The sequence below is a fragment of the Mobula hypostoma genome, chromosome 9 (genome assembly GCF_963921235.1).
Source record: "Mobula hypostoma chromosome 9, sMobHyp1.1, whole genome shotgun sequence".
Taxonomy (NCBI): Eukaryota; Metazoa; Chordata; class Chondrichthyes; order Myliobatiformes; family Myliobatidae; genus Mobula; species Mobula hypostoma.
Window position 1 is genome coordinate 123,818,895 of NC_086105.1, and position 27,868 is coordinate 123,846,762.

The following is a 27,868-nucleotide window of genomic DNA, read 5'->3' on the forward strand; positions in this document are numbered from 1 at the left end:
TGGGCTCATTCACTCTGTTCCATCATTCAATCACGTCTGATTTATTTTCCCTCTTAACCCCATTCTCCTGCCTTACTAATCAAGAATCTATCAGCCTCCGCTTTAAACATACCCAATGACTTGACCTTCACAGCAACCTGTGGCAGTGATTTCCACAGATTCACCACCCTCTGACTAAAGAAAATCCCCCCTCATCTTTGTTCTAAAGGGATGTCCTTCTATTTAGAGGCTGTGCCCTCTGGTTCCAGACTCTACCACTATTGGAAACGTCCTCTCCGCATCCACTCTGTGTATGTAGGCCTTTCAATATTCAGTAGGTTTCAATGAGATCCCCTTCAGTCTTCTTAACTCCAGTGAGTATAGGCCCAGAGCCATCAAATGCTCCTCATACGTTAACCCTTTCATTCCCAGGATCATTCTCATGAAGCTCCTCTGGACCTTCTCCAACATTAGTTCATCCTTTCTTGGATAAGGGGCCCCAAACCACTCACAATACTCCAAGTGCGGTCTGACCAATTCCCTATTACATCCTTGCTTTTATATTCTAGCACTCTTAAAATGAATGCTAACATGGCATTTGCCTTTTTTACTGCTTTTCTTCCAGTACTCTGCCTTTTGTTCTAGATTGCAGCATTGTAATGTTTCATTCCAGTTAGTGCCTGTTTCTGGTGAACTGAAATTGTGGAAATGGATTCAGAAATGCTTGCTCTAATAGAGAGCCAAACATTCCTTTCTGTAAATGGTGCTATTTTTGGTTCACTCATAGAGGGATGTTTAACAGAATAGCTAACATTTCCCTAATTTTGCAAAATGTTTTTGTGGGCAAGATTCAATTGTCCATGCTGGACCAATAGCAATGCTGGGCTAGAGGAAGGATATCTAACCTGGGGCAGTGTATGTATAAAGGCGATTTTTTATATCTGATCATCTGTCTGCCTACACACAAGACATTCCACGGTACTGAAACAGAAACCAAGAGTTTATATCTATTTCCCCATAACATAAATCTGAGAGAAGCTCATTCTTTAAACCAGAAGATAAACTCCACTTTGATGTTTTTGTCACCGCTCTCTTGGTCTGTAGGTCAAGGTTATCCAGGGCAAGAAGCTTCTACTTCCTCCTTTATACACTGCTGACACTTCAAACAACCCACTAGAGTGTGAGGTGAGTGTGTTGCAAGAGTAATTCGGGGTCAATTTTTGCCATTGAAGGTAATATACTATTAGTGCTTTCAGGCCTAAAGCCTTACACTAGTGTTGGTAGAAAATTTGAGCTACAGCACAATTTTGAGATGTTGCCTGTCATTTATAGAACTGGGCCTCAATCTGCTAGATTTCCAGCATGGAATTTTATTTACAATTGCATTGAAATTCACAGATTTAAATTTTGTTATTGATTCTACCTCCCAGGAACAAGAAGATCCCCTTGGTAAGACTTTATTTTGAAATTATAGTCAATGAGAATGGACTGGAAAGAAAGGTTTATTGACAGAAAATATTGAATGGTGTGGAAGATGTGACTCAGAAGTCAAGGAGGTACAATAAAACCAATATATACAAGATAAAATACAATACAATCAGATAAAATGATCAAACTAGTTCAGTAATCTAGACAGTTTACAATATATGTTCGATCAAATAAGGAATATCAAGTGCTATGCAAAATAGTGGACTTTGATGGTCACTGTCAGAACAAAAATGATCATTGAGTTAGTTTACAGAATTTGTTATTTTAAAATAGTCTGCAGATCAAATGCAAGACAAACACTATGCATTAGGCTTAATGTACTTTCTTCATAATATGTAACCAAATCTAACTACACATTTGTACGACATTGCTATTTTGGCTGATTGGCTCTTCTGTGTGGCACTTGTTAATTAAAAATTAGTATTCACTAAGCAGAAGGTGCTTGGGATGCTGAAAGGTCTGAAGGTAGGTGAGTCACTTCGGTCCGACGGACTACACCCCAGGGTCCTGAAAGAGGTATCTAAAGAGATTGTAAAGGCATTCAAAGTAATCATTCAAGTATCACTAGATTCTGGAATTGTTCTGGAGGACTGGAAAATCCTAAACATTACTGCACACTTTAAGAAGGGAGGGAGGCAAAAGGCAGGAAATTATAGGCCAATTAGCCTGACTTCAGTGGTTGGCAACGGTTAGAGTCCATTACTATGGATGAGGGTTTAGGATACTGGAGGCTCACAATAAAATAGGCCAAAATCATTATGGTTTCCCTAAGGGGAAATATGTTGGAATTCTTTGAGGAAACAACAGGTAGGCTAGACAAAGGAGCGTCAGTGGATGTTGTTTACTTGGATTTCAGAAGGCCTTTGACAAGCTATTGCACACGAGGCTGCTTCACAAGAGCCAGCTTCTAGGTCCTAAAGCCCAAGATTCAGAATAACCTCAACCTTATCACTAAGTGTTCTTTCATAAACTATAGAACAGTAAAACTATGGGATGTTATTTATTCATTTATAGGTTGTAGCCATCCTATAGGTTGTAGATGTTATAATTATGTGGATTTTGTCAGTTTTTCAGTCTTGGTCTGTCCTGTGTTTCTGTGATATCACACCGGAGGAATATTGTATAATTTCTTAATGCATGCATTACTAAATGACAATAAAAGAGGACTGTGTGTCCTCATAATCTAATCTAATCTAATCACTATCAATGACAGAAATTACTGTCCTGGAACTGAAGAGGCAGCAGTTAAGTTTTATTGTATCGCCTTTCCCTTGTATCACATCTTTAAATCTCCCACACCATTCAATATTTTCTATCAATAAACCTTTCTATCCAGCCCATTCTTATTTATTATAATTACTGAGTGATTATTCCTGTTACTGTAATGTTCTTCTCAAGAACGAGAGGGGATCTTATAGGAGGGAATCTTACAGTGTGGTGTAGGGTAACATAATTAGGAGAAATGTACATAATTCACAACCACTGATATTGAGTTGGGGTTTTGCTTTAAGAGGCTGGTCTGATGTGCTTGACGTTGTCACGTAAGGATTTTTAATGCGCTTTTGTTGTGTAGGCTTTGGAGTTCAATAAAATATGTTATGGGTTTCATTAAGCATAAAATGTCTCACTTTGTTTTATTTGTGAAAACATGCATTGGTTACCCCGATGCTCTAGGATGATTCTGGAGTTATTGAACATGTTGGCCAAAGCAGTTGCTTTGAAATTGCTGGAGTTTTGGGAGCAAAATACCGTCACTTGGCTCGTACAACCTGAGGCCCAGTTTGCCCTGCGAAAAATCTCTGCAGATGACACAAATTCTACTATGTGGTAGTGTCTCTTAGAAACTCCACTCCTGCGAGAGTGGTGAGTCTGCTTGAACACTTGCTTGAACATGAAAAACACCATTCGCTGAAAACTCATCTTTTGGATGATCAGAGTCTGAGCGCGCCAAGCAATTGCTCTCATCACCCGGCCTCAGTGAGGCTAGGCTTTCAAAGCTAATGGACCACATGCTGTCTCTCCTGGGAAAACACCATCCTTGTTTCATCTCTAAAGAGCTCTTCATGCAGAAAATGCCTCAACAAGTTCACATAGCCCCCGATAATGCACCCATGAATGACTATAGTGAGCTTGCTAAAGTTAGCTGATAGCCTACACTCAGTCGGGCAGTGCATCATTCCTCCTCCTTTCTGTACCTCAATAAGCCCGGTCAGCCAGGCCTGTGCTTTTACCATGCTCACTTTCGTAGGAACACTAGGAAGAGCTGACCACCTTGCATCTTCGACAGTGCCAGCGCATCAGGACACCTGAGGTCTGTGATCACCCATGGGTGCCAACTGCCGGAGTCACTACTATTCATTACGGAGACTTGGGGGTGACATTTCCTGTGTGCTGCCAGCATCGCCTGTTGATGAGAAGGCAAAGAGCGACAAAACCTTGCTGGAGGCCACCAATGGCAGGAAGATCCAGACTTACAGGACTCGACGGGTGACACACTGCTTCAGTAGGTGACGTTACACAGAGGACTTCATCCTGGCTGACTTGGCTAGACCTCTGCTTAGTGCAGATATCCTGTGTGCCCAAGGACTGTTAGTTGATCTTAAGAACCGCTGGCTTGTGGATGCCAAGGACTTTAGGTCATTACCCTGCTCCCCCAGTGAGTTCCCCACAACGACTGTCGAGCACATGCTCCACCGCATATGAGTTTCCTTGACTGCTGGGTGAATTCCCAAACCTCACCAAACCCATATTCTTCACTGCAGTCATAAAACATGAGGCCACATTCCCACAACTGGCCGGCAGTTCATGGTCGCGCGTGTAGACCAGACCGAGAAATGCTGGCAACCGCAAAGGCTGAGTTTACCAACAGGGCAAGACTTGGCATCGTATGCCGGTCGAATAGCCCCTGGATTTTGCACCCCCCCCCCATATAGTCATTAAGTCCGATGGTGGTGGACAGCCATCTGTAATTATCGATGTCTTAACAAGAGCACCACACACCGATTGTTACCTGGTCCCACACTTCCAGGACTTTTAGGCACATGTAGCCAGAAAGTTAATTTTTTCCAAAGTCGATCTAGTTTAGGGGCTACCATCAGGTCTCTGGGTGCTCAGAGGGCTGTTATAACCCTCTTTGGCCTCTCTGAGTTTGCTTGCATGCCGTTTGGACTGAAAAATGACTATGCTGCTGGTGCTGTGCATGAACAGTTGGTTGGAGGCTCGTGGCAGCCACTTGCCTTCTTTAGCCGGCAGCTTCATTCTCCCGAATGGAAGTTCAGCACGTTTGACCATGAGCTTCTTGGTCTCTATCCGGCTATGTGCCATTTTCAGTTTCTTCTGGGGGGCGGGGGGGGGGTCGCCATTTCACAACATTTGTTGCGTTGACCACAAACCCCTTGTGCATGCGATGGCCAAAATATCAGACCCTTAGTCTGCATGGCAGCAATGCCAACTCGCCTACATATCAGAGTTCACAACTGACACACTGTACAACATATCAAGGGGAAAATAATGCTGTGCCTGATTGCCTCTCATGGCCAGCCGTAGAGGTTGTACACATAGGGGGTGACTATGCCGGCAGGGCAGCCGACCAAACTACTTACCCAGAGGTCCAGGCTTACTGAACAGCAGTCACGGGCTTGCGGTTGGCTGACATTAAGTTTGGGGAAGCTGGGGTTTCTCTCCTGTGCGACGTCTCAACCGGTCGCCCTTGCCCCATCATGCCCGCAAACTAGTCCACACGACCGCAGGCGTGGCTCAGACGCTCATCAGCACCTGGGATGCTCGGTTTGGCACCACGTTTAATATTTCCTCTGACCGCAGCAGTCTGCAGTTCATTTCAGACCTCTGGGCTGTGATGACCCAGAACCTTGGCATTAGGCTACATCACACCATGGTGTATCACCCACTGTCCAAAGGCTCGAGCGGGCAGTTTCACTGCTCTGAGGGCTTGCCTGACCAGTCAGTGGTGGTATGATCGTCTTCCATAGGTCCTGCTGGGGCTCAGAACAGCTCCAAATGAGAACCGGCAGTAGTCCACAGCTGAGTTGGTATACAGGTAGCCGTTGATTTTATCCCCGGTGTTATGACTGCCCGGTTGGCCTCTCAACAGCATTCTACCCTCCTCAGTAAATTCAATTCCTTTTCACCTATTCCTACCTCCCAACATGACATACAGCACTCTTGGGTCCCCGTGAAGCTACATTCTGCCTCATACGCTTTTGTCCACCATGACGCACACCAACATCGCCTTCGGCCCCCTTCCAATTCTGTGCATTGGAACGGGGAGAAAAGACTTATACCATAGATAAGAGGAGTAAACCTGAACGCATTTCGGTAGATCTTCTTAAACCGGCCCACCAAGATTTGGAGCATTCTGCTGCTATGCCCCTGGCATCACTACATGATCCTAAGCATGTGAACACACCTCTGGGCGAGACAGGGGCTCCTGCGGCTCCTCCACTCATGGTACACAGAACCTGAGCTGGGTGGATTGTCCAAACTCCAGGCAGGCTCACAATGCCCAGTTTTAGTAAATTCTGGGGAGTGGGGATGGGGGTGGGGGGTCTGTGTAACGTAATTGGTGGAAATGGACACAATTCACAACCACAGGCATTGAGTTGGCGTTTTGCTTTAAGAGGCTGGTCTGACGTGATTGACATTGTTACGTAAGGATTTTTGGAGGTTTTGGAGTTCAATAAAACGTGTTACGGGTTTCATTAAACCTAAAATGTCTCACCTTGTTTTATTTGCCACAAGCTGCAGTGGCATGGTAGTGCTGTAACACTTTACACCACCAGCAATGGAAGTTCGCATACACCACTATCTGTAATGCTTTTGCGTCTTCTTCCCGTGACTTAGTGGGTTTCTTCCTGGTGCTCCGGTTTCTTTCCACTGTTTAAGATCATATGGATTAGTAAGTTGTGCGCACAATACTTTGGACTGGAAGCATGGAGATGTTTGCGAGCTGCTCCCAGTCACATCTTTGGAACGTGTCAGTTGTTGATGCAAACACTGCACTTCACTGTTATGGTTCAATGTTATGTGACAAATAAAGCTAATCTTAATCTGAAGCATAAAATTATGAAAGACATAGATAAGATAGAGGCAGGAAAGTTGTCTCCACCGTTAAGTAAGACTAGAAATAAGGTACTAGGAAGCAGTAGAGGCTACCTCATTAAATACACTTGAGACACAGTTGGTAGATTTTTCTTAATGGGGGATTAAGGGTTATGGAGAAAAGGCAGATAGATGGAGCTGGGTCCATGGCCAGTTCGACCATGAAATATTGAATGGAAAGGAGAAAGGTGAGGAGATGTGAAAATATGACTGGTCTCCTCTCAGAGAAGGGTAGTGTTCCCTTTGGCACACAGTTGACTTTGGAAAGTCAAATTTGAAGGCTGACAACAGAGTCAATGGCAGGATTCTCAGCAGTGTGGAGGAACAAAGGGACCTTCAAGTCCATGTCTATAGATCCCTTAGTGTTGGATTGTAAGTTGATTGGGTTGCTACGAAGGCCTTCATTAGTCAGGGGATTGAATTCAAGGGCTGTGAGGTAATAATGCAGAGGAGAGGTACTGTATCTCTAGGCTGCTTGTCTACAACATTTTGCAAAAAAGAAAATTGGCCTGTGATAATCATTCTCTTCCCAAGGAACCAGTGTATAATGGTGAAATGATTCATTAGGAGATCTGAAATCCTAGAGAGAGAAAAAAGAACCTTCCTTACCTTACAGTAATAGCACCGATATGATAAATATTGGATCATTACAATCTAAACCAAAACATGAGCCAATTTGTGAATCCTAATTTATATTAATCTTAATTAATATAAATTATTTGAAAGGTGGACTGTGGAATCCTATCTGTTTATTTTATTTTTAGACAAACTAAAAATTGCTTTTGTTTCAGTTGATTGAATGAATACCCATCTGAGGATTCAGTGAAGAATGCACACAGGGCACATAGTTAACCTTCTCTGTATCTGCTCCAAACTAGAACACCAGAGAAATAGAGAGAAAATTTACTGAAGCATTAATCAGAGAACAGGAGACGAACATTGCACTGACAAAATACGGCCATGGTAATAAATTCAGATTTCCCCAATTACCGTCAAACTCATGGCAAAGAGGTGAGACTATCCCTACTTCAAATATTAAAGGAATCAGTATTCATACCTGGCTAGGGTGTCAATAATATAATAATTTTCAGTAGTGCAGACAGAAATTGTTTTGAAATAAATGTATATACTGACGAAACGTTGATGGTAGAGGTGTGGTTCCAATGTAGGTCAATGGGAGTAGGCAGTTTAAATGATTTGGTATGTACTAGATGGGCTGAAGGGCTTGTTTCTGAGCTGTTCTTTTCTATGACTCTAAACACTGAAGTGGAATGACCAATAATTTCAATGATTTGATTATGGTAGAAATGGAAGATAATGCCATTGGCTACCAGGTTAATAGGATGTTTCTGAGGAGACTGATGAAATTGAGAAAAGATAATAACATTTCCAAGCTCATTCGCCCTGATTGAACTAACAATGCCCCTCCATCACAGTTTCCAGCAAATCCTTTTTCTAATTTGTAACAGTGCAATCGTTTGGCAATGTAGTTTAATTTTAAGCACGGTTTCGGATTTCAGCATCGGAATCAGATTTATTATCACAGCCATGCTGTATGTTGTGACATTTGTTGTCTTGTGGCAGCAGTACAGTGTAAGATGTAAAAATTACTGTAAGTATAACATAACTAAAAAGTGCAACAGATGAATAAATAGTGCCCCGAGTTCATGGGTTCATGGTCTATTCAGAAGTCTGACGGCAGAGGGGAAGAAGTTGCTTTTAAAGTGTTGGATGTGGGCCTTCAGGCTCTCATGCTTCTTCCCTGATGTAGTAAAGCAAACCGGGTTGTCCCAGATGATGGAGAGTTGTCAGCAACAGATGGCACTTTCTTCATTGCTCAATGAATCAATCATATACACCATTTAATTTTTATTATTCTTATAACAATTTCTGATTTTCCTTTGAATTCTTGACCATTATATCAGTAGCATGTTAATATATACCCATCCACAAGTATTCAAAAGCCAATATATTCCTTCATAAATAATGATCTTATGTAGAAGATAATGTAAATTGCTGGTGTTATGATGACTGTAAATCTAGCTTGCGAATAAATGATAATTAATTTTGCAACTTAATTCCTTCAGGTTTTAATTGTTGGTGATTTTAAACTTGTAAAATATACTGCATAAAATATAATATATTGTCTCTATTCTCTTTATAATTTAATCTTTGTTTTCATTTCTCTTTCTGTAAGACCATAAAACGTAGGAGCAGAATTAGATCATTCAGTCCATCGAGTCTGCTCTGACATGGCTGATTTATTATTCCTCTGAACCACATTCTCCTGCTTTTTCCTCGTAACCATTGATACCCTTACTATTAAGAACCTATCAATCTCCTCTTTAATTATACCCAATGACTTGGTCTCCACAGGTGTCTGTGCCAATGAATTCCACAGATTCACTATCCTCTAATTTTCCTCCTCATCTCCATCTTAAAGGAACATCCTTGTATTCTGAGCCTATGTCTGCTAGTCTTAGACTCCCCCACTATGGGAAACATCCTCCCTATACCCACTCCATAGAGGCCTTTCAATATTCGATGGGTTTCAATGAGATCCCCTCCGTCATTCTTCTAAATTCCAGAGAATAAAGGCCCAGAATGTATGGATGGAGAAACAATGTGAACATTTCACGTTGATTTCTTTTTCTAGCAAAAGTTAGAAAGCAAACCCGCTTTGAACTGTTGAGAAGGGAAGGGCTGGGTAGAACAAAGTGATGTCCAAAAGACGGTAAGATATATGAGCAGAATTAGACCATCTGACCCGTCAAATGGTTCCAGCATTCCATCATGTCTGATTTATTATCCCTCATAATGCCATTCTCCTGTCTTCTCCTGCAACCTTTGTCACCTGGACTAATCGAGAACCTATCAATCTCCATTTTAACTATACCTAATGTCCTGGCCTCTTCAGCCATCTGTGGCAATAAATTCCACAGATTCACTAGAGACTGGATAAGGAAACTCCTCTTCATCTCTGTTTTAAAGGATGTGCTTGTATTCTGAGGCTGTGCTCTCTGGTCCTGAACTCTCTCACTCTAGACAATATCCTCTCCACATCCACTCTATCTCAGCTTTTCAATATTTGATTGCTTTTATACCTTCTGCATTCAATAGTCTGTATCTTCTTTGCACAGTTTTTAATCTACTTGTTATGAGATGCACATTTACCTGCCTGTTTAGGCAGCTCCTAGATGTCTTGTGTCCGAGGCTCCATGTTCTCACCTTGCCTTGTGAAAGTTCGGATACCTGAACATACAAAGGCAAAAATAAAGGAAGACCTCTGCAAAAACTCTAGTACTAGAAAACTTATCCCATGATATCTGAAAAGATTCAGTGTAGTCTAGCGCTGTGGAATGCTGTATCCTATAGATGTCTGAATGGTTAATATTGTATCTTCTGTTAGATACCCTTATTATGTAGCTTCAGAAAATGATGTGTCAGCAAGAAAATTCATAGTGTTGGCAAGAAAATGGAAGGTGCATTTGCCTTTATTTATTTTCCAAGTTGCATACTGTCATCCTTTTGAAACCTCTCAGTGCATCAGCAGTCCTCAGTGAGGCAGATATTATCAGTAGCCGCTCAGTCTCAGATTCTCTGTCCAAATGAGCAGAACCTCACCAAAGGCCTGTAGCTAGCACTGTGAAAATGTGTAGAGCCAGTCAATCAAGGGAAATAACAATCATGCAATTCATTTAAGAATCATCGAAAATTAACAGCTGGAACTCACTAGATCTCCTCCCCATGAACTGAACACTTGACATGCAAAATGATGGGGTCCTTGCCAGTCGTAGTAGCAACCCAAGTACCAATCCGAATATGGATGGCATTGTAGTGCGCTGGTACAGCTGCTGTGTCATGATGCCAGAGATCCTGGTTCAAGTCTGATGTTGGGTGTGGGTCTGTGTGGAGCTTGCATGTTCTCTGCATGGATTTCCTCTCAGTATTCCAGGTTCCAAATACATACAGGTCGGTATGTTAATTAGCCAGTGTTAGATTGCCTCTAGTGTAAGTGGTAGGGTCTGGAAGGAGCTGATGGGAATGTGGGGAGCATAAATATATGGTATTAATGTAGGATTAGTGTAATTAAGTGGTTGATGGTTGGCATAATCTAGGTGAGGCAGTGGGCCTACTTCTATACGACATGTCTCCACAGCTCTGTGACTTTATGACCTGGAACACATTTTTGCCATTAACACTGGTGCTAGAACATAAGAAACTATGGGAAGTGAAACACAAGCTCTGTTACGCAGAAAAGTTGGAAATACAAACACTCCCAGGGACAAATTTTTCTCACCTGTATAAGTGACTGGTAAGTGTAACTGCAGGTTTGAGAACCAGGTTGACGGGGCTGGAATGGTCTCAATTCTTTAGAAGATCGGGTGTGAAAACCCTAGCGTTTCGGTCAGCTAGATGCTCTTTTCACTTCTGTTCCCATTAAGAATACCGGTCGTTAGAAAGGTTGGTGATTATCTAGGACAACACACAGAAAATGGAACTCAGCAGTTCAGGCAGCATCTATGGAGGAGAATAAACAGTTAACATTTTGGGCTGAAGCCCTTCATGATGACTGGAAAGAAAGGGAGAAGGAGCCAGAGTAAGTTCGGGAGGTGGGGGAGGGGGAAGGGAAGGAGTACAAACTGGCAGGTGATAGGTGAAACCAGGTGAGGAGCGGATGAAGTGAGAAGCTGTGAGGTGATAGGTGGAAAAGGTAAAGGAAATGGTAGTTTTTCACTGCAAAAGGGCTTTGGATATGTAAATTTAGATGCATTTTAAAATTAAATGACATGTTTTAAGATGGAAATGCTTTCATTTTGGTTACATCAGAAAAATCTTACCCAAAGATAATAATTTGGCACATGAGAAACCGTGGTGTACTCAACATTACACCTCAATATCAATTCCCCTCTGCCATCTGATTCCTGGATGGATATTGAACCCATGAACACTACCTCACTTTTAAAATATACATTATTTCTGCTTTTTTGCATGATTTTTAATTTATTCAATATACATATTTACTTATTTATTTATTATTATTATTTTCTTCTTCTAATTTACGTATTGCATTGAACTGCTGCTGCTAAGTTAATAAATTTCACGACACGCGCTGATGATAATAAACCTGATTCTGATCAATAAGAAGATTTTCACTTTTGTTTTTTTCATTCTGTATCTTCTTGTCCTGACTTGAGTTCAACTTTGAATAGTCTTCCTCTCTGTAACAATGATGCAGTTTGAGGATAAAATTAAGGGCAGGACACATAATGTGTATGGTTATAAATTTCACAGAGCTTCTGAATTTTATTGTAACATGCTGTTCAAAATCTAGTACTCTGTATGGAAATTGGAGTGTAGCAGATCTAAAAAAAAGGTTACTGCTATATTACAGATTGCATTACCCCCTTTGGCAGTAATGAGGAAATCGCATTATGAAGTGTCTGTTCATTTCTCTGAAATGTCTCCATCTGGTTTAAACACTTTTACCATCGTGTCAGCGTTACCTCAACAGATCAATCACAGGTCTAATTGAATTGACCCAGTCTTCTACTGGGTTTTGGCACAAAATAATCGTCAGCCCATAAATATCATCTTGAGTAGAGATACGACCATTATTGTCCATTTATGTATGGTTTATCGAAATGTAAAAACTGTATGCCATTGTTCCCAAAATATTCTCATCAAATTGAAGTCATGTGTTAATTGATGTAAGCAATGTTTGATGCACAGCTTTCAAAGGTTTCAAAAGTACATTTAATGTCAGAGAAATGTATACAATATACATCTCGAAATGCTTTTTCTTCACAAACATGCACAAAAACAGAGGAGAGTCCCCAAAGAATGAATGACAGTTAAATGTTAGAACCCCAAAGTCCACCCCCTCCCCCAGCTCCCCCCTCCTGCATGTAAGCGGCAGCAAGCAACAATCCCCTCTCCCCCCACAGGCAGAAAAAAGCATCGGCACCCACCACCGAGCACTCAAACATGAGCAAAGCAACAGCAAAGACACAGACTTGCAGTACTCCAAAGACTACGTTTCATAGTGAGAGGGGAGACATAACAAACAACTCACTGGTTTACAATGTTAAAAGTCAGTTGCGTGCTTTTTCTGAGCTCTGTGCCTAAAGATGTTTCCTGACGTTTTCAGGAGATATTCATTCCACCAGGAGTCCGCTGATTTAATCTTATGTTAATTCTTTTCACTCACTGAAATGCTGTCATTCTCTTTATTTCTATTTCAGTTTCTGCAACTATAGGAAAGTAAATTTAGAAGCAGGTTTTTGTTTACTTGAAATACAGACACATCATGCTTCCATTCTTTAATAAAGCATCCTGATATATGGTCCACACGTAGTTAACTGTTTTCTACTGAATTTTAACCATAGAAGTGGAAGATTTATTGCCTCATATAGCTTCCTATTAATGTCATTAATGGCCGGGTTGTCCCTAGAGACCAGTTTGTATCTTTTAATGTTCATTTCCACAACATTAGTGTGCAAACAGCAAGTAGTGAGGCAAGAAGATTATATATTTTTTTCTCTCTAAAAGATTAATTGGTTGAAGATTTGTGGCTGTAGGAAAGAAAGGATAACGTAGGACCTTTAGCATAAAAGCTGTCTATTTGGCAAATTTAGACCATAAGATATAAGAGCAAAATTAGGCCATTTGGCCCATCGAGTCCGCTGCGTCATTTCATCATTGCTGATCCAATTTTCCTCACAGCCCCAATCTCCTGCCTTCTCCCCGTATCCCTTCATGCCCTGACCAATCCAGAATCTATCCACTTCTGTGTTGATATCATACTTGTGTTTCTCTCACCTTTCCCTGTCTAAGTTTACCAGCATGCCACACTATCCTTACTCCCTTTCTATTTATCTGGCTTGCCACTAATTGCACCTGTGCTATTTATCATATCTGCTCCTTATTGTAGTGAGATCCTACACTCTCAACATTCTCTGCAAGGCTTAATAAAAGACATAGGAACAGAATTAAGCTATTTGGCTCATTGTGTCTGCTCCGCCATTCCATCTTGACCGATTTATCCCTTACTTATCAAAAACCTATCAATGTCTGCTTTAAATATTCCCAATGACTCAGCCTGGATAGCCAACAAAGGGACATCCTTGATTCTGAGGCCGTGCCCTCTGGTCCTAGACTCTCCCAGCATAGGAAACATCCTCTCCATGTCCACTTTGTCTAGGCCTTTCATTAGTGAATAGGTGTTAATGATATCACCCACATTCTTTTAAACTCTAGCGAGTACAGGCCCAGAGCTACCAAATGTTCCTCCTATGTTAACCCTTTCATTTCTGGGTATTTCTTGTGAACCTCCTCTGGACCCTCTCCAATGCCAGCACCTACTTTTTTAGATAAGGGGCTCAAAGCTGCTCACAATTCTCCAAGTGTGGTCTGGCCAATGCATTATAAAAGCTTAACATTGCACCCTTGCTGTTATATTCTAATCCTCTCAAAATGAATGCAAACATTGCCTTCCTCGCCACCTACTCAACCTGCAAGTTAACCTTTAGAGAACCTTACACGAGAACTCCCAAGTGCCTTTGCACCTCTGGTTTCTGAATTTTCTCCCCATTTAGAAGATAGTCTACACCTTTATTTCTTCAACCAGAGTGTATCACCATACATTTTCCAACACTATATTCCATCTGCCACTTCTTTGCCCATTCCCCTAATGTGTCCAAGTTCTTCTGCAGCCTCCCTGCTGCTTCAATACTACTTGCTCCTCCAACTATCCTTGTGGATATAATCAGTGTAGTTTCATGATGTGGGGTGAATGCAGTGTCCGAGGAGGAAGGGGATGAAGGGGATCATCGTGCCCGTTCTAGGGCAGCTCACTTACCTCTGGCTCCCACCGACACTCATCTCTCAGCTGTGGCTCCAAGTAGCTGTTTGCACGTGACTGCGGCCACATCCTGCCACACCACTTCAACAGGCCGGGCTAAACCCCGTGTGGGCATCTGGCATCCTCACACCCTGGTGAGATAGGGACATGCCTGTCCTAGTAGGCAGATAAGATCCGTGGTGAGATGCAACGGCCAGGAAGGCGGCTCTGCAATTCTTTGTGGCAAACGAAGTTCATGACAAGACACACATAGTCACCCACAGCAACTGGGAAAACCCTAGTTTCGATGGTTGAACCACTGGACCTGGACCTCCGAGGTCGCAGAGAGTGGAATTGCCCCAGCGCTTTTCCACTTTAAAAATGCTCCCACGCAGGGTCCCTGTCATTGTTGGACACAATGGTCACCACCACCACCAATTACGATATGATGAGAGAGAGGAACAGTGTCTGTAGGATTTGAGATTAATGACACAATAGCATATGGATTTGAAAATCAGATACCATGGTAAGCATTAATGCAGAGAAATACAGAAATGATTACGAAGGAGCTTCATGCTTCTCCTGACATTCAGTGATGGTTGCCATCAAGAGTATGGGAAAATTAATGACATTATTGGGAAGCTGTATGCAGCAATTAATCTTCAATCATGGTTAAAATTCAGTGGAAAAATAGTACAAGCCATACAACATACCAATAAAAACTTAAGCAAAATCAAGGAACAAAATAATTTCTCAAAACCAGTCACAGTTCCATATTTTGAAAAGGAGCCTAAAACGAATGTAGCTCCTCCATTGTGTTATCCTTTTAATATAAATTCCCTGGTTTGTTCTCAACTGGGGTGGATTAGAAGTTAATTAACCCTTTCTTAAATTGCCTGTTTATTGACTGCAGAATTGTATAATTTTAAGAATGAATTTTTGATTAATTAACAGGTAAAAATAAATGTCATTAAGACAATCTAAGTGTTTGAATAGAAAATCATTTAATGGAAATGATAAAGGAAATGTAATCCATCAGTGTAATTTGGCACCAAAACAGACATTTATTACTGAATTATAGTTGTGATTAAAGTCATTAACTATTACAAATTAGAGGGATTAACCCAGGGTTAAATCTTTACCTAATTAACGAATTTAAAACATTAATGTTAAGTGGACAGTTTTGAGCTTTAATCCTATAGGTAGCCAAGTTTCCAGAATGTTATTGATCTTGACATTATGAGCAGAATGGCTACATCTTTGCTTTTGTAGGAAGGGACCTTGGAGAAAGAACCATTCAATTTACCTAGTCCTTTGGTTATGGCTGTCCAGCCCAAAACAAACAATAGCTGAAGCTTATTTAACTCTTCACCTTCCTACACTGACAACATCTACAGTTACATATATTGCCCAACATTTCACAGCTTTGAATTTCATCTCTCGAATGTCTGCTCATTTCCCCCTATCTCTCTTCAAGTCATTGTTTACTATACTTTCAAGCTTTGTGTCACTTAAATATCAGGAAATCTTACCTTGCACAAATGTGTCTGAATGTACAATACAAAATCATTGCGTCTGCACTAAGTTTATTTATTTATTTAGCAACACAGACCTACTGGCTCTTCAAGGCATGCTGCCCCAGCAACCCCGATTAACACTAACCTAATCACGGAACAATTTACAATAACCAATTAACCTACCCAGTATGTTTTTGGACTGTGGGAGTAAACTGGAGCACCCAGGGGAAACCCACACATTCCACGGGGAGGACGTACAGAGGACGCCAGGATTGAGCTCCGAACTCCAACATTCTGAGCATTGCGCTAACCGCTACACTACCGTGACGACCATCTACACCCTCTGCATGTCATTGCTTACTATGCTTCCAAGCTTTGTGTCATTTAAAAATCAGGAAGTCTTACCCTGTCTGAATCTGTAACATAAAAGCACTATCTTTAGGTGAACATCATTACAATAACCAACAATTATCTACTTTGTTTCTAAGCCAATTTCTTCATGCTAATACTGACCTTCTTTATTCTGCAACTTCACCTTTGTTTTCCACGTGACCTTATCAAATACCTTCTGAAAGCTCATTTCTTGGTCTCAGATTTTCCAATATAAGGTATGTCACATCCGGAATTATTTCCAGTTAACGGACGATTTCCTTCTACGCCACTCTGACGTACTGGGAAATCGCGTACGAGGCTAGTTACAGCAGTGGTCTGCCATTGCCTTCTGCCAGGTGAGTTTTTTTAAGAGATCACCAGCTCTTACCGGGAGCCGGCTGGATTCGAACTCGGGACCTCTCGCCCTGAAGTCCAGCGCTGATGCTACTTGAGTAATTACACAGAACTACAAATTCATCTGGAGCTCAAGTATAAAGGCTAATATTTTAACTAGATTTCAGAGAAATAGATCTTTAATGGAGTGTGAGCTTTAAAATAATTAAGAAGGAGCTGTAAGAGGCCAATAATTCTAATATACACTGTTATGATGATATCTAAACACCTACTTCAACTGATCTCACCTTGCATTCTTTAGTTCAGTTAATACTCAGAAATCCATCATTTCAAACTTGACCATAACAGTCCCTCTACAGTAGAAAGAGTGAAGAGGTTTCTCATCCTTGCAGTCCTGAACAGTTATCCCATTACTCTGAGATTTTGAACTCTTGGTGTTGGAATCTCTGTACTATTAAATTTTCCGAAAGTTTTATGTTTCCTTCAGAGAAAGGTTATTCATTGATCAGTACAAAGGTCTGTACTAACATAGCAGTACTTTACAATATCAAATACAAATGGAACGTCAAAAATTTCCATACTTGTGTGCATCTTCATCTGATAAAGCAGCTAACATAAATTCAATTTATCCTTAAATGGAATAAAGGTACTAGTTTATTTCAATACAGAATCTATTTGTGTCACACCTGTCATTCCTAATATAATTGGTCTCTTATTTCCCTAAAATGATACTTATCCATTTCTCCCAAATCCTTCTTAACAACTCTCTTGTCCTTTTTTACTTGTCTGAGGTGTCTCCTCCATGTTTTTGTACTCTCCCACCTTCTTTGACTTCCCAAGTTTTGCATTCTTCACTTTACTTGCCCTGATCTTACTGTAGTTCATTCCTTTTGTATTTCAAACCTTCCAAAAACCTAACCTCTCAATAGAGTTTCTATCCATCACGGGCGTTAAAAATTTCACTCACTTTTCATTCAGATAAAATTAGAAATTTCAAAATCCATTTGGACAGGCATATGGCTAGGAAATTGGAGGGATGTGGACCAAACACAAGCAAATAAAATTAGTTTAGAGAGGCAGTGGGTGTGACTGAGTTGAGTCAGAGGACTTATTTCCATGCTATACAACTCTTTTGCGAAATTCAGGTAGAAATGAGGATCCAGATTCCACTGGCAGAGAATGCAGTAATCAGTGAACACGAATAATTGGCAGATATCACGGGATAAGTGATGAGGCGATTTACAGAGTGCTGGTGTATGGAAAGCTCCTTCCGAGCATGTAGTGACTACATCAGTCATCAACTTAAACTCTCGAGTCACCTGCTGACTCATTTCATTCTGTTCTTAGAACTCAATCTGCAACACTGTTCTGAGTATTTCCTTTTCTCTCTCCTTGTTACACTCTGGTTTGTATCACTACACAAGCATTTAATCACACCTTAGTTGGCAAGTTGAGTATGGCTATATTCTATTTTCTAGTTCTTGGCACAGAACCCATAGATTAATGGGGATCAGTGATCCCTGCCCTCCTATATCCTTCTGAGGCCTGGACTACCTACATCAGACTCCTCAAAGCACATGAAAGATACCACCTTTGCTGTCTCCACCAAAAACCTCCTAACCACTGGGAGGATATGAGAACAAACGTCAGTATTCTTTTTCAGGCTAACATCCGGAGCACTGAAGTCCTGAATATGCTCAGTGAAGTTTCAAGATTCAAGTTTATTTATCACACGTACACAGTATAATGTGTCATTTGTGTTAACAACCAACACACTCGAGGGTGTGTAAGGAGTGTTGTGTATTTAATATTTCAGTAATGTTGTCAATATATTGTTTGACTAAGCATTCTTGTTTGTTTACATAATTCATTGTGGGTTATATGTAAAAGTACATGAGTGGCATACGCCATGACATCGCCATATCATGTGTGAGTACTTCACTAAAGTAATAATGAAGTCTACATGTTATCCCCAGTTCCGTGTTTTTCTTTGATTAGTTTTATGTTTTGGAATTACAAGGCACAACAGTAGCGATGAGGTAGTTTTAGTTTTAAAACTAACCCGACATGGCTACCCACCTGGTGAAGCTTAGCAAAATGCCCGAGTTAAAAAAACACAGCATTTTTTTTTCTTCAGCAAGTGGAGAAAGATCTTCGGTTAAAAAACAGTAGAAAATGGTGGAACTTCATGGGTTCGTGAACAGCGAGAATAGAGTCATAATAATAATAAATATTAAAAAATGCAGAAATGTCTGGCTATATTAATGTTTAGATGCATTAGATTGCACAAAAGATAATTGGTGATGCATATTGAATAAATTGAGCTGTGTTTTGAAGTAAATGAAATAACCAATGAAAAGTGAATGCCATTGTTACTGAGTGCAAAAGGTGGAAGAGCATACAGTTTGCATAGAAGTCTAATTGCAACAATCAAACCAGCCAAAACGAGTTTTACCGATATCATGAAAAGAATGCAGGAACATATAGAACCAAAGCTATTGTTGATTGCAGAATGCCTTAAGGTTTCATTAGTGGAATCAAAAGAAAAGGGAGTCTACTTAAGCTTACATGGCTGAATGGAAGAAATTGTCTGAGCATTACCAGTTCAGTAATGGGCTTAAGAGATAGTTTAGTTTATGGAATCTTATAAGAAAGCATTCAAAAACAGCTTGTATCTGAAGCAGGACACAGGTTTCAAAGAGCAGTTGAAATCATTGTATCAATGCAAACGGCAGCCAGAGATGCAAGAGAGTTGCAGTCAGGAGTGAAAATGAGTATGAACAAAATTGCAAAGTCTAAACAGAAACCCGCCTGGCTGAACAAATTGTTTTACCTTTGTGACAGGTCTAAAGGCGAAAGTTGCAGAAAATGCAACCAAGTGGGACACATGCAAAGAGCCTGTCAGGCAGATAAAAATAAATGGACTGCACAGGGAAGAGAAAAAGATAAAAAGTCAAGTTGTAGTTTCAAAAAGGGCACTGATCTGCATGATGTTGATGAAAAATCTGATAATGATGAGCGTGACTCAGGATTGGGTGGCATTTACACTAACAATGTGAAAACTAACATGAGAAAAGCAATATAGCTTACACCAAAAGTGAATGGCAAATTAATTAAAATGGAATTGGACACTGGCTCAGATGTTTCAGTCATTCCACAAAATGAGTTTGAACAGCATGTCAAAGATGCTGAACTGAAGCCTGCAGGTATCCAACTAAGAACATACGACCATAAGACCATAAGACAGAGGAGCAGAAGCTGGCCATTCGGCCCATCGTGTCTGCTCCGCCACTTTATCATGAGCTGATCCATTCTCCCGTTTAGTCTCACTCCCCCGCCTTCTCACCATAACCTTTGATGCCCTGGCTACTCAGATACCTAACAATCTCTGCCTTAAATACACCCAATGTCTTGGCCTCCACTGCTGCCCGTGGCAAAAAAATTCCATAGATTCACCACCCTCTGACTAAAAAAATTTCTTCGCATTTCTGTTCTGAATGGGCGCCCTTCAATCCTTAAGTCATGCCTTCTCATACTAGACTCTCCCATCATGGGAAACAACTTTGCCACATCCACTCTGTCCATGCCTTTTAACATTCAAAATGTTTCTATGAGGTCTCCCCTCATTCTTGTAAACTCCAAGGAATACAGTCCAAGAGCGGACAAACGTTCCTCATATGTTAACCCTCTCATTCCCGGAATCATTCTCGTGAATCTTCTCTGTACCCTCTCCAGCGTCAGCACATCCTTTCTTAAATAAGGAAACCAAAACTGCCCATGGTACTCCAACATACTGGAGAAAGAATAATTCCTGTGGGAATGACATTCATAACAGTGAAATGCTACAACAAACAACTCACATTGAGCCTCTATTTGGTAAAACCAGGTGGGCCAGCATTGTGGGGCCATGATTAGCTGAGACAACTACAACTTGCTTGGAGATCCATCCATCATTTACATGCCACGTTCCCTGCAAAAGAGTCAGCTGAAAGGAAATTAAGAAAGGTACTGGATGATGCCAGAGCAGCGTTCAAGGATGGCACTGGAAAATTCAAACATATGGAATAAAACTGCCACACCAAAGTTTTGCAAAGCCCATCCAGTTCCTTGTACCATCGGTGAAAAAGTAGCCAATGAGCTAGATCGCATGGAGGCTGAAAGAATTCTTTCCAAGGTTGAATGGAGCCCATGGGCAATGCTAATGGTCCTAGTAACTAATAATGGATCGGTCATGATCTGTGATAATTTGAAGTCCCCATCAACCCAGTAGTGAAAGTAGATCTATACCCCTCTGACCAGGATAGAGGATAAACCTTTGCAAACCTTTCTGAAGAGAAACATTTCAGCAAAGTGGACTCAGCTGAAGCCCACATGCAGATAGAGATGGAAGAAGAGTCCAAAGTGTTTTTCACCATAAATACTCACAAAAGGCTTCATTGCTATGATAGGCTTATTTTTGAAGTAGCATCTGGACCTACACTCTGTCCAAAAACTATGGACTGGGTGTTACAAGGCTGACCAGACACTTAGTGTTACCTTTGACATCATTGTTACCAGAAAGGATGATAAGGAGCATCTCCAAAATCTCAAGACAGTTTTAGAAAGATTAGAAGATTATGGGCTCAGAGCACAATGTGACGTGTGAATTCTTTAAACAAAGCATCACTTACTGTGGTCGTACTATTGACGCACAAGAATTACACAAGTGTGCTGAGAAAATTCAAGCAGTAGTGGATGCCACAAGGTCAAAGGACATGTCACAGTTGTGGTCCTGTTTAGGATTTGTCAACTACTATAACAGGTTCCTGCCAAACCTGGCTACTGTGCTTTACCCCTTGATCTGATTCCCAGATAGAAACCATAGACACCACAGAAAAACTACAGCACAAAAACAGGCCTTTTGGCCCTTCTTGGCTGAGCTGAACCATTTTCTGCCTAGTCCTACTGACCTGCACATGGACCATATCCCTCCATACACCTCCCATCCATGTATCTGTCCAATTTATCCTTAAATGTTAAAAAAGAACCCACATTTACCACCTCGTCTGGCAGCTCATTCCATACTCCCACCACTCTCTGTGTGAAGAAGCCCCCCCTAATGTTCCCTTTAAACTTTTCCCCCCTCACCCTCAACCCATGTCCTCTAGTTTTTTTCTCCCCTTGCCTCAGTGGAAAAAGCCTGCTTGCATTCACTCTATCTATAGCCATCATAATTTTATATACCTCTATCAAATCTCCCCTCATTTTTCTACGCTCCAGGGAATAAAGTCCTAACCTATTCAACCTTTCTTTGTAACTGAGTTTCTCATGTCCCGGCAACATCCTTGTAAACCTTCTCTGCACTCTTTCAACCTTATTAATATCCTTCCTGTAATTTGGTGACCAAAACTGAACACAATACTCCAGATTCGGCCTCACCAATGCCTTATACAACCTCATCATAACATTCATAGAACATAGAACAGCACAGCACCGTACAGGCCCTTCGGCCCACAATGTTGTGCCGACCCTCAAACCCTGCCTCCCATATAAGCCCCACCTTAAATTCCTCCATATATCTGTCTAGTAGTCCCTTAAACTTCACTAGTGTATCTGCCTCCACCACTGACTCAGGCAGTGCATTCCATGCACCAACCACTCTCTGAGTCAAAAACCTTCCTCTAATATTCCCCTCGAACTTTCCACCCCTTACCTTAAAGCCATCTCCTCTTGTATTGAGCAGTGGTGCCCTGTGGAAGAGGCGCTGGCTATCCACTCTATCTATTCCTCTTATTATCTTGTACACTTCTGTCATGTCTCCTTTCATCCTCCTTCTCTCCAAAGAGTAAAGCCCTAGCTCCCTTAATCTCTGATCATAATGCATACTCTCTAAACCAGGCAGCATCCTGGTAAATCTCCTCTGTACCCTTTCCAATGCTTCCACATCCTTCTGGTGAGGCGACCAGGACTGGACATAGTACTCCAAGTGTGGCCTAACCAGAGTTTTATAGGACTGCATCATTACATCGCGACTCTTAAACTCTATTCCGCGACTTATGAAAACTAACACCCCATAAGCTTTCTTAACTACCCTATCCACCTGTGAGGCAACTTTCAGGGATCTGTGGACATGTACCCCCAGATCCCTCTGCTCCTCCACACTACCAAGTATCCTGCTATTTACTTTGTACTCTGCCTTGGAGTTTGTTCTTCCAAAGTGTACGGCCTCACACTTCTCCGGGTTGAATTCCATCTGCCACTTCTCAGCCCACTTCTGCATCCTATCAATGTCTCTCTGCAATCTTTGAAAATCCCCTACACTATCTACAACACCACCAACCTTTGTGTCAACTGCATACTTGCCAACCCACCCTTCTACCCCAACATCCAGGCCCTTAATAAAAATCACGAAAAGTAGAGGTCCCAGAACAGATCCTTGTGGGACACCACTAGTCACAATACTCCAATCTGAATGTATTCCCTCCACCACGACCCTCTGCCTTCTGCAGGCAAGCCAATTCTGAATCCACCTGGCCAAACTTCCCTAGATCCCATGCCTTCTTACTTTCTGAAGAAGCCTACCGTATGGAACCTTGTCAAATGCCTTACTAAAATCCATATAGATCACATCCACTGCACTACCCTCATCTATATGCCTGGTCACCTCCTCAAAGAACCTTATCAGGCTTGTTAGACACGATCTGCCCTTCACAAAGCCATGCTGACTGTCCCTGATCAGACCATGATTCTCTAAATGCCCAGAGATCCTATCTCTAAGAATCTTTTCCAACAGCTTTCCCACTACAGACGTAAGGCTCACTGGTCTATGATTACCCGGACTATCCCTACTACCCTTTTTGAACAAGGGGACAACATTTGCCTCCCTCCAATCCTCCGGTACCATTCCCGTGGACAACGAGGACATAAAGATCATAGCCAGAGGCTCAGCAATTTCTTCCCTCACCTTGTGGAGCAGCCTGGGGAATATTCCATCAGGCCCCGGGGACTTATCCGTCCTAATGTATTTTAATAACTCCTTCCAATAACTTACCCAGTACCGACGTCAAATTTACCGGCCTATAATTTCCCGGATTACTTTTTGATCCTTTTTTAAACAAAGGAACAACATGAGCCACTCTCCAATCCTCCGGCACCTCACCCGTAGACACCGACGTCTGCCAGGGCCCCTGCAATTTCAACACTAGTCTCCTTCAAGGTCCGAGGGAATACCCGGTCAGGTCCTGGGGATTTATCCACTTTAATTTGCCTCAAGATAGCAAGCACCTCCTCCTTTTCAATCTGTACAGTTTCCATGATCTCATTACTTGTTTCCTTTAATTTCATAGACTTCATGCCAGTTTCCTTAGTAAATACAGACACAAAAAACCCATTTAAGATCTCCCCCATTTCTTTTGGTTCGGCACATAGCCGACCACCCTGATCAGGAAGAAATGGCAATGAACAAACAAGTGTGAGGTGGCTTTCCAACAGGCAAAGGAAATGATGACGTCAGACACTGTACCCACACATTAAAATGCGTATCATCCACAAGTGAAGCTTGCCTGTGATCCCTTGCCTTATTGTATAAGTGCAGTCACGTCACATGTTATGAGTGATGGGAGTGAACACCCCATATCCTTTGCATCATGTTCCCTTACTACTGCAAAGAAAAATTATGAACAGATTGACAGAGAAGCCTTGAGTCACATTTGGGGTGTAAAGCGTTTCAACCAGTACCTATATAGGAAAGAATTTATTAATCATCAACACCAGTGTTTATTTTCAAATCACAGAAGGGTGTTCCACTAACAGTAGCAGAACAAATTCTTGGAGGACACAGTTAACTACACTGTTTGGGATGCTACCACATCCAGAGGAAAGGTATCCCATGAGCTGTCAGAACCACTTCCTGTAGTCCCGGATTCAACTCCTACAACCACAATAGAGGAGACCCTCGTAACCTGAGATTGTCTCACCACCATGTCTCACCCATCAACCCCCCCCACCCCCCCCCCCGAATCAGGACTGACATTATCCCACAAGGGTAAGGAATCCTTCACAGCTTTAGGTCTGAATGGGACAATTTAAAATTTACTATGCTGTTGATGTCTAGATAGTAGTTGTATTATATATTTCACTGTGTATATAGTTGAGATGCAACCTACAAATGTTTGTATATTGAGCTGGAATTTATAGCTAAGCAGGGAGGATAGTGCTGTCTATTTAATTTTTTAGGAGTATTTGAGTAAGGTTATAAATACAGTAGATTGTTTGATTAAGCAGTCTTGTTTGTTTACATAATTCATTACAGGTTATATGTAAAGGTACGTAAATGGCATACGTCATTATGCCACCACAGTAAATGTGAGGGCCTACTAAATGAACTTGACACGTTATCCCCGGCTCTGTGTTGTTCTTTTGATTAATTTTATATTTTGGTGTTACAAAACATGGGTGCATCCCAAAAGTGTCGCCACACATTCTGGCTCCAACATAACATGCCCACAATGCTTGGCAGAACAACACAGAACACAAGAAGTAACAAAGCAGCAATAGCCAAACAAACCCCTTCCTCCCTCCCATCCAGGCACTTACACGCTCTTCTAACCCCAAGACATGTTGTCTTCTTCAGCCCCCAGCCTCCAGTAGACTCTGATTTGGATACGGACATGCAGACATTAGGCCTTTGACTCCCTCACTGGACTCGCAGAGGTTCACAGATCCAGGGCTTCGGCCATCAGGCTTCAAAATTTGGACTTCTGATTTGAGCCTGGGGCTTCGATCTTCAGCAGGTCTTGAGCTCTGGACGCACCAACGACTGGACCCCAAGCACGAGTCCCCGAGCTGCAGTCTCATCAATTCGCTGCTTTCAGCTCCACTGGGCAGGCTACATTGTTCAAATGTCCAACATCAGACTCTTGGAAGAGACATCCTGTTCCAAGTTCTGTCATTGGAAGAGATTGTCAGGTGGACAGAGGAAAAGAAAGAAGGATGTTCTCAAAATTTCCTTGAATAAATGCAACATCCCTACTAACCAGGGAATCCCCTGACCTTGACCACTCACCAAAGTGGAGACAGTGCCTCTGTGTATTGGCAGAACACGGAAGCTCAGTTTCAGTGGCAAAAGGAGTGGAATGTTTACATATTACCCACCTAACCAATACATCTTCTGCTCTGTTGAAGAGCCTGCAGTTCTCACATTGTCCTCATGACTTCCATTAGAACCCCCGAAAGCCAGAGCTGAAATTAGTCATCCTAAGTAAATGTACTGGTAAACTGCCTTTATTTCCAAATGCTCAAGTGAATTCATTGTTATGGTCATCTTTCTCTTCTGTTCCAGGCTCAGTCTGAAGACTTAGACCCAACAGTATTGCAGATGTCTTTAGCTGTGGCTCCCAAAGTACTTGCAAATGTTATAAATAAAAGAAAACATGTTCGCAGTATTTTTTATGTCGCATGACTTCCAGAAATCTGTGCTATTAGATACTGGTCTAAACAGTGAAAAGATTTTTTTTGTGTGTATTTTAATCTGAGGGACACAGGATCTTGATTCATAGGCATGAAATCATCTGGCTCCAAAATAGGAGTGGAGCAGGGACAGTGGTTGGTCCACTGCCAACTCATCTGGCCATCGTCTATTCCCTTGTTTTGTGTTCAATGAGATGTTAAGATAATGAACAAGAAGTTTCAGAAATTTAATTATAGAATGCTGTTTTATACTGTAAAGGCAGAGCAGGATTTATTGTGCACTGAGCGCATGGGAAGAGAGGACCTATAAGGACTGATATTGCGAAGGGCTCACCTGATACATACTGTTGGCTAACAGTTTATTCTTTGGGATTCTTTTGACTTGGTCTCTGCCACCTGGGTTCTTCACATCTCACATCTCTTCCTATTGCTGGAACCATCACAAATCCCCCACCCCTGCCTTTCTGCCCCACAACCAGCCTCTGGATACCTGTTTAAGGTAGGAGCTTGACTAATTGAGGAGCTAGTAAAGGCTGGCTTCTCACTGTTGCTCCACACACCACACTGATTTCTAATCCCCTGTTAATATGCTCCTTTTTTTCTGGTGCAGCCAGAAAAAAAAATCTAAAAATATAAATGAGGGAGAAAAGATAATCATCTGTAAAACTGACAGAGCACAATAATAATTACCTGATTTCATTTTAAATTACATGGGATAATTTAGTATTGTAAATATGGTATACAATATTCTCTCACTCTCACTCTCTAACAGTATATAGCTAGATAGATTCTATGCAGTACAATTATGTCTGTTATTTTCCTGCCATAAAATTGTATTTTATTAACTTTAAATGCATATACATGCTACCAATTTATGGAATTCAATGTAAAAATTTTGAACGACCACAGCGCATTAGTCATTGGGAACAATGGCACAGGAGAATAATAAATCAGATGTAACATCTTTTGCGCTGAATGAAACACATCCTGACATTCCTTTTCCAGCAGGAAACATTTCTTTTATACACTATTTTACTGTAACCCACATTCAATACCTGTAATTTCCATTTCTGAATTACTCTTTTTCTTCATATCCAATAAGAACTAAACTTCCCCCAAAAATTTCAAACAGAAGCTACTGATTAATAATATAGACAGCCTTTAAATTTTTCTGTGCTCTTATCTTCCAAAAGCTGAATGTCTAGAAAATGTCATCCTTAATTATTCACAATTCAATCACGGAATAATTGCAGCCAGCATCACAAAGCGAAACAGAAGAGACACGCACATTGAAAAGGCAGTCCATTTACTGGAGAAAGATAAAGAAAATACAATTGCTTTTGCGATTTATTCAGATCTGTACATGTGAAAAACATTGAATTCAATTTTTGCACGTAGAAGGTATTTCAATAAAGTGAGAACCCACAACAAGGATAGGACGCCCCTTGTCTTCACCTTCCACCCAACTAGTTTCCACATTCAATACTTTCTCTTCTTTAGAACATTGAACATAACAGGACCAAGAACAGACCCTTCGGCCCACAGTGTTGTGCTGAACAAATTGGAATCAAATGTCCAACTAGAATAATCTCTTCTGCCTTCATAATGTGCATTTTCCTTCCAATCTCCTCATATTCATTTGCCTATCCAAACTACCCACCCCAGGCAGTGCAAATCAAGTGCCCAGCACTTTCTGTGTAAAACAACTTGTCCCTCTCACCTCCTTTAAATTTGCCCTCCTCACCTTAAA

General features: G+C 41.4%; 1 long non-coding RNA gene across 2 annotated transcripts in view; it reads right to left on the reverse strand.

Moving 5' to 3' along the window:
* Positions 1-1,514: 1,514 nt before the first annotated feature.
* The window catches only part of LOC134351380 (uncharacterized), a 196,044-nt gene continuing 169,690 nt past the window's right edge, over positions 1,515-27,868 (reverse strand). For both annotated transcript variants that reach the window (XR_010019141.1, XR_010019140.1), the window contains exons 2-6: positions 12,662-12,839; positions 10,886-11,061; positions 9,760-9,837; positions 6,206-6,360; positions 1,515-1,987 (exon numbers count right to left, since the gene is read on the reverse strand). This is a non-coding gene — a long non-coding RNA (uncharacterized LOC134351380). The remainder of the gene's footprint in view (positions 1,988-6,205; positions 6,361-9,759; positions 9,838-10,885; positions 11,062-12,661; positions 12,840-27,868) is intronic.